This window comes from Octopus bimaculoides, chromosome 4, assembly GCF_001194135.2.
Source record: "Octopus bimaculoides isolate UCB-OBI-ISO-001 chromosome 4, ASM119413v2, whole genome shotgun sequence".
Classification (NCBI taxonomy): Eukaryota; Metazoa; Mollusca; class Cephalopoda; order Octopoda; family Octopodidae; genus Octopus; species Octopus bimaculoides.
Window position 1 is genome coordinate 68,143,876 of NC_068984.1, and position 6,846 is coordinate 68,150,721.

A 6,846-nucleotide genomic window follows, 5' to 3' on the forward strand; every position below is an offset into this window, starting at 1 on the left:
CACTAACGTGGACATTCAATGTGCTAGAAATAGATCACATCTTGTGTCTACTAAGACCTAAATTGTTCTCAAAACGAAATTTAGCGGAATACCAAAGCGTAAGCAGGCAATTTAGGTCTTAGTAGACACAAGATGTGATCTATTTCTAGCACATTGAATGTCCACGTTAGTGGTCAACGTTATATATATATATATATATATATATAATGTATGTATATATTGTCAGTATTTTATATATCTGATAAAGAAGCATGCTCTAAAGCATTAGAGCAGTAATGTATTGTTTAGGAAGTTAAAAGTTATGTCTGGTCATACAGTGATCATTGGTTTCACATCTATAAACTACTTAGCAGTATAGGTGACTTGTTAGACTCAAATGGCTGAAGGCACATAACCTGACTAGAACTGGAATAAGTAATACATAATAATCAGTTGGTTTTGTAAACAAGAAAAAAAAAATCTCACTCTATGACCAGCCATAGAAACCAACCAAAAACAGACTGGAGGCTTGGTACAGCTCCCTAGCTTACCAGCTACAGACAAACTATCTAACCCATGCCAGCATGGAAAACAGACGTCAAATGATGATGATAATGATGATATATCTATATATTTAATTATACAAGCATGCACACTTATGTTTCGGTGTGTATGAGTGTGTATGAATGTGCCTGCGTGTGTTTTAACAATAACTGCATTCAAGTAAAATATTATTGTATAACTCCTCAAATCCAACAGATTTGCCATCATTCTTCCTGTTGACAGCTTACACTAACACTACATATCTTTGTCATGTCTTTGAAATACATCCTAGATATTAAGCTAAACATTACTGAATTTTCATTAAGCATTTCTATGGAAATTTTGAATTTTAGAAACTGATAGAGTTGTAATATTGAGACAGTTTAGCAAAACATTTACAAAAGCTACGAAAAAAAAAAAAAATAAATTTCTTAGAAATAAATCCAAAAGGTAAGGTCGACACAAAGAACGTCACAGCTAGAGAGAGGAGGGGAAAGAGAGAGAGAAAGAAAGAGAGAGAAAGAGAGATGGTGAAACAGGGCACCAGATGTACAGACACACGAATAAAGACATTGAGACTGACAGCTGAAGTTAAGAGACTTCTTGAAGAGCAGATGTGTGGTGAAAAATTTTAGTAGGAAATAACAGATATATATATGTAGGTGGCAGTGCAAAAGAAAGTAAGGGAGGTAATTAAATTAAAGTTATGATGAAAGATAATTTTTGAAATGCGAAGAGATCTAGAATAAGTAAAACAACTGAGAATTCAAGGAGATAAAAGACAATAAAGTATATATATATATATATATATATATATGTGTGTGTGTGTATATATATATATATATATATATATATATATATATATATATATATACAAATATACAAACACACACACACACACACACACACACACACACATACATATATATATATATACTTACATATATATATAAATTTATATATATACATACATATATTCGCACATACACATATGTGTACATATTTATTGCATAACATATGTGTGTTTATATGTATGTTAAATCTGTGTGTGTGATAATATAATAAAACTAATAATAATGATAATGATAATAATAACAATAACAATAATAATAATAATAATAATAATAATTGAAAGGGAGTATTTAATGATAGAAGACACACACAAAAAAAAATAACAAAATGGAAATATGTGTTAAAATAAAGCAAGCAGTAAAAAGAAGGAATTAAATGAGAGAGACAGTTTAATGATAGATTGACTAAGTACGGAGAACCATAAGCTGGAGAGATTAGGAGTAAAGACTTCTCAGCAAAGATATTAAGAAAGAGAGAGTTAGATTGAGAAAGTGAGCGTGCGAGAGAGAGAGATAGCATGAATGAGAGAGAGAGAAGATGAGTAAAAAAGATGTAGTAAAAGTGAAGGAGTAGTACTATGGAACAATGTATGTGTGTGTTTATATATTAAGAGAAAAGATAAAAAAATGAATGGAAATAACCGAGTAAATGAAAAGGTGGTAGGAATATCCTATCAAAGTAGAGGATTTAAAATCCAAAATAATATTTCTTGAAGCTTATCTCTATGATTATATTGGCTTCTCCAAATAAGTAGAATTCTATAAAAGCCTTTGAGGTGTCAGTTTATAGGAGACAGAAGCAAATAACTTGAGTGATGAAAATGTCTTTACTAGAACACAAACCACTCAAAATTCACTTGCACAGTGGCTTTCATTATCATCACAGAGATAAACACAGCCATAACAATTTTGAGTGCTTTGTTGTGTAAAGAAATTCATATGCTTATTAAACAAAAATAGAAGAAAGTCAGATGGAAATGTGTGTGTGTATGTGTGTGTGCGTGCACGTGCACGCTCACACATACATTATTATAAATCTATCTAGCTATATATATATGTGCACTGTTACACTCACATACACACCTATAAATATATATATGTGTTGGTGTGTGTGTGTGAGTGTGTGTGTGTGTGTGTGTGTGTGTGTGTGTGTGTGTATTTGTGTGCAGATATATTTGCAGAGAACTGTGTATAGATCAGATAGATACACATGAATATATCAACAATATGATGTGAAAAAAACTCTCATATTCAAAAGAAAAAAAGCATAGCCTGTACAACATGTATTGAGTGCTTACATCGCATTCACTCAGTACAAATCAATGTACATGTATATGTGTATAAAGATATGCATATATATATATATATATATATATATATATATATATATATGTAGTTACAATATTCACATGTATGTTTATAAACATATATGTATAAAAGCCTACATAGTAGACACACAAACATAAAATTGAAAAACCAGCCTTAATAGATTGTTAACCCTTATTAGGGACACATCAGAGGTGCCTACAACACTTGACCACTTCTTGAGAGGTAAATCACCAATCTGTTTATATACACTTCAAATCTTGTTGCTTCAGAGAAATGGAGCAACTAATTTGCATTCTATAAGTTCTTAGTGCTTTATTTAGTATCAGAAGCCTGTCTGCAGGGAACCGTGTGCACACCGCACATGCACACATATTGATGGTTGGTGATTAAACAAGAAACTTATTAGATGTCTTGAACAATTGAAGATACATTAACTCTTTAGCCAAAATATTCTATCTGTGTTATGTCCAAACTAACCAAATTTGGCTCCTCACACCTACCGTACAATGTCATTCTAATAATAAACAATCGCATCATTGAAATATCGAAGTTGTAAGACAATGCATGATTAAGTCAAAGCAACGTGAATAGCAATGCATTTGACTGAGAAATTTGAATGCTAAGTGGTTAAGACTTTCCATTCCTGTAAAAAAAATTTTTTTTCTTTACAAAAACAGTTGTTTATAAATCAGAAACACGAAAAATAACACATGAGAGACACTGGACATATATCAAGGATTGTAGACATAATGATTCTAAATTTATGCAAAGTGCTGTGGATATTAATTTTGTCTTCCTTGAAACAGAACAAAATGACCACAATTTAGGACAAATCACCAAGAAGTTAATATTTTCTCACATGTTCTACATTTTATTTACCACCAAAACATTTTTAGATCTCAAATACTAAAATTCCTCAAGTTGAAAAGAAGCACAATGTCAGCTGCTTATTATGATCATTTTAGGTATAGGGAGATTTTAGATAACAATAGCTGTCTGAAAACATTAAATAATGAATATGATGGTTTCCTAAGTATGTTTTGAACCCACTAATTTTGATAACAATGATTGTTTTGATAACATTATTCATGATTATAATAAACACCTTTCACTGTTCCTCATGGCAAGAACGATTGGCTGCTCCAAATTGTAGTAAACTCCATAAAATTAGGTTTATTTGTGCAAGGTGTGGGTTTGGTTGTGAGAGCAATAGATTTTCCTCAAGCAAATCTTCACAAGATATTCTATATGAATATAAATATGTATATGGAGCCCTTATAATACAATAGATTAAGGAGCTCACCACATGCACTGCGCTATATTAGAATATTTGTACAATTGATATAAAGGAATAATATAATCATAAACATACTATTTCACTCCCAAACAAAAGCTGTCAATTCCTACTGATGCATCACATCTTGTAAAATCTGTTATTTCTATACATTAATCACTTATCCAGCAACTGCAAGTAGATTATAGCAACTTCTTTCTCCTGTAAATCAGTACTTTGTAAGCAGTGGTTTGCTGTGGTTGTGAGGTAAGAAGTTTGCATTTCAACCTCATTGTTCTGGGTTCAGTTCTAATGTATGGCACCTTGAGCAAGTGTCTTCTACTATAGCCTCATGCCAACCAAAGCATTGTGAGTGGATTTAGTAGACGGAAACTGAAAAGAAGCTCATTGTGTATATGTGTGTTTGTGTCCATGCTTGTCCCTCACCACATGACAACTGTTGTTGGTGTGCTTATGTTCCTGTAACTTAGTGGATTGGCAAAAAAGATCGATAGAATAAGTACCAGGCTTTAAAAATAATAATTACTGGGACTGATTCTTTCCAAAATTCTGAAAATTCTTCCAGGCAGAGGCCCAGCAGGGCCTTAGTCTAATAACTTAAACAAATAAACGATAAAGGATTATTATAATCAATGCTGTTATTATTATTATTATTATTATTATTATTATTATTATTATTATTATTATTATTATTATTATTATTATTTAGGTGGTGGATAAGCAAAATAGGGATTTGGGGAAAATGCTTTGCAGTATTTGTTCTGGATCTTTAGGTTCTGAGTTCAAATTTCACCAAAGTCAACTTTGCCTTTCATCCCTCCAGGGTTAATAAAATAAAAGGCCAGTTGAGCACTGAGATTGATGTAATTGATTAGCTGCTTCCCCTAAAATTGCTAACCTTGACTCAAAATTTGAAACAATTATTTTTGTTGTTTCTAAGGTTTTTAGCTAACATAAACATTAGCATGCCGGACAAAATGCTTAGTGGCATTTTGTCTGTCTTCATATCCAGACCTCAAATTCTGATGAGGTTGACTTTGCCTTTTATCCTTTTGGAGGTCGATAAAATAAGTGCTTGTCAAGTATTGGGTCACTTAATCTCTAATTAACTTAACCCTCAAAAACTGCTAGCCCTATACCAAAATTTGAAACCACCATTATTGTTGTTGTTGCTTTATTTCCTTTACAAGAACTATAAAATTGACAAGGTGTCTTCGAAGCTTTGCCAGTACCAATTTTGGCCTTTGTAATCCTAAACATCAACCATAAATGTTTTATGCCCTTCTTCTTTGTTTAGAAATTGTAGTATGCTACAATTTTGTGATTGGAATAAATAAATTGAATTGAGAAACAAAATTGAATCTCAGGGAAAACAAACTGTAACAATTGTTTCTAATCTATTAGATATGAGTTAAACCTTTAGTATTAAAACTGGCCATATCCAGTCCAAACATTCCACCTGTTTTATGATCAGACCAGAAAGATTTGGCCTCCCACGCCTATTCTACAATGTCATTCTTAATATAAACAATCACATCTTTGAAATCTCAAAGCCATAAGGTAATGCATGATTAATTCAAAGCAAGATGAATAAATAGGCATTACATAAGACAGTAATCCGAATGCTAAAGGGTTAAATTTCCTTGATGTATTATATAACAGGTGAATAGCAACAACAAGATAGAACACGTAGTATGAGAGTTAGTAATATTTACTGTCCAAGATTTATATTAAAAAGAGAGAGGGAGAGAGAAAGAGACAAAGAGAGAGAGAAGGAGAAAAAGAGAGAGAAGGAGAAAAAGAGAGAGAAGTCGGTATGTGTGAGAGAAGGAATTTTGTAGTCAAAACAGTTTTGCATAAGACAAATAGCATAGACTTCTAACAGTTATACCAGCTTGAAATATTCTATTTTGTGTAACACACAAAAATAGCCCCCTGTATATTTCATTCAATAAATCAATGGATAATACAGTATAATGATTGTTTTAGTAAATATAAAAGAAAACAACATATAAATTAAGTATAATATATTCAATTCTTTTGCCATTGTTATTTCAAAGAAGTTCTTGAAAAATATTCCAAGATTATAGTTCTGTTTAACCAAATCTAATTCAACATCAACTTATTGAAATTGATAACATAACCTTCATATTCCATAGCAAGTTCTTCAAATAATCTATTGTAATCAAATGTTTTGAATGTAATATGTTGAACCCCCTTCCAATGAGAAGAAATATTTGTATATTCTTTACGAAAAAGACACTTATAAAATATTTGTGTTTTCCATTTATCAGTAGATACTCTTTTTATATATTGTTATTAGTTCATGAGTTTCAATTCAAACAAGAAATCTAATTTTAAATTGTCAATGAAGTACATACACACTGTTTGATTTTAGACTTAATATAATATGATATAATATAATATAATATATAATATATTATAATATGGTATAATGTAATATGATATAATATCACATGATGTGATATAACAAAACATAATATAATATAGTATAATATAATATAATATAATATATGTTTCTAAAATAGATTCAAGCTTTGACATTTAGGGAGAAGAAAGTTGCCAACTATATACTGATTCAACTTATTTGACTGGTATCTTATTATATCAACCCTGGAGGGATAAAACGCAAAGGTGGCTGCAGCAGGATTTGAACTGGGAATGCAAAGAAATGGAACAACTGAAATAAATCACTTCATCTGACTCAGTAATAACACTGCCACCCTATAATATATCATATACATATGTATGTTTATACATACATACATACATACATACATACGTATATATATATATATATATATATATATATATATATATTTATATATA